This window comes from Littorina saxatilis, linkage group LG12 (genome assembly GCF_037325665.1).
Source record: "Littorina saxatilis isolate snail1 linkage group LG12, US_GU_Lsax_2.0, whole genome shotgun sequence".
NCBI classification, from domain to species: Eukaryota; Metazoa; Mollusca; class Gastropoda; order Littorinimorpha; family Littorinidae; genus Littorina; species Littorina saxatilis.
In genome coordinates, this window is record NC_090256.1 from 81,002,735 (window position 1) to 81,004,648 (window position 1,914).

Consider the following 1,914-nt stretch of genomic DNA (forward strand, 5'->3'; position numbering starts at 1 on the left):
TCTCTCTCTCTCTCTCTCCCTCTCTCTCCCTCCCTCTCTCTCTCTCTCTCTCTCTCTCTCTCTCTCCCTCTCTCTCTCTCTCTCTCTCGCTCTCTCTGTCTCTCTCTGTCTCTCTCTCCCCCTCTCTCTCTCCCCCTCCCCCCTCTCTCTCTCTCTCTCTCTCTTACTCTCTCTCTCCATCTCTCTCACTTCTCTCTCCCCCCTCTCTCTCTCTCTCTCTCTCTCCATCTCTCTCACTTCTCTCTCCCCCTCCCCCTCTCTCTCCCCCCCCTCTCTCTCTCTCTCTCTCTCTCTCTCTCTCTCTCTCTCTCTCTCTCTCTTATCATACCCCTTCTTCTTCTCCCTACACACTTTTGTTTAAAACAAAAAACTTCTTTTTTTTTTGGGGGGGGGGGGGGGGGGGAGACGAAACAATAAAGGAGTGGGGAGGTGGGGGAACGGAAGGTCGGCACGGCGGGTTGATCTAAGGGTGAACACACATACATTTCAGCTGAAACGTTCATTGCTTTGTTTATTTCAGTGCGAATTAATCAATGATTGTTATTGTAATAATTAAGGGGGGAAAATGTGCGTGTGGACTTGATTGCAATATTGTTTTTGTGATTTAAAAAATATTAAACATAAATAATAAATGGAATATAATATACAACACCACCACCTGCTGTTTGTAACGATAGAAGTAAAACAGAAAAGTGTTGAATAGATTGTAAAATTGTTTTGTGATTTAAAAGAAACCTGTTAATGTTGATTGATTTCTTGACGGAACAAATCTGCTGGCCTTTCTAACACTTTTTACTACTGCTGAATACTTTACAAATGTATCTGCTGAAAGAAAAAAACGCGAAAAAGCACATGAAAAAGAAGACGAAACGATGTGTCAGATTTGAGTCTGACAAGCTTTGAAGGATATGCCAATTATAATTTTGTTTTGTTTTGTTGTTGGTGATGTGTCCGTCACTTGAGTTCGTTTTTCTCCAACAGAAAAATGTTGGCAAACTCTTCGTTATGCATTGGATGATGACTATAATGTTTGAAAATATATAAAGATGTGAAAGAGATACATTGCATTGTCTTTTCTATACTGTGTGTGTGTTTGTGTGTGTGTGTGTGTGTGTGTATGGGTGTGTGTGTGTGTGTGTGTGTGTGTGTGTGTGTAGGTGTGTGTGTGCAGGTGTATGTGTGTGTGTGTCTGTGTCTGTGTGTGTGTCTGTGTGTCTGTGCGCGTGTGTGTGTGTGTGTGTGTGTTTGTGCCTGCGTTGGTGTGTGCTTGCCTGCGTGTGTCTTAATTTATGGTCAGTTACTTACCGAAAAGCTGAAATATACATTCATCAAAGATCAAGAGCACTAACATGAATCTCACGACCTTCTAATTTTCGCGACGTTTCTATAACATTTAAAAAATAAACAGAAAGTACATGCAGACCATATAGAGTAAAAGACTCTGTGATGCGCTAACTAAGATAAACGCACGAAAACTTGTAAAAGTGACCCGAGCGCATGGGACTATTAAATTGCAGTATATGATTATGAACCAGATTAAGATTTGTGTTGTATCAATTAAAATGTGTTTTTACTGTACTCTGACTTGAAAAAAGGTGAGTTATTCAGTTGGTTTGATTGGGAAACAAAACAATTGAATTTGCATCAGCGTTTTTATTAAATGAAAGCATTTTTGCAGTGTAATTTTAAACTACGACGGCTTTAAAGATATAATTTCGAAGGCACCATTTTGCAATGTTTTGTGACAATTTGGACCTTAACAAGTTCAAAGGACATTCGCTGTATTGTAATTAAGAAATACCTGCAATGATTTGCTCAAAACTGCTCCGAAACTGTGCTAAATAATTAAATTAATTTTAATCAGCGAGCGGTTTGCATCGCCCAGCTCTCCTGTCAGGAATCCGGACTTCCGGT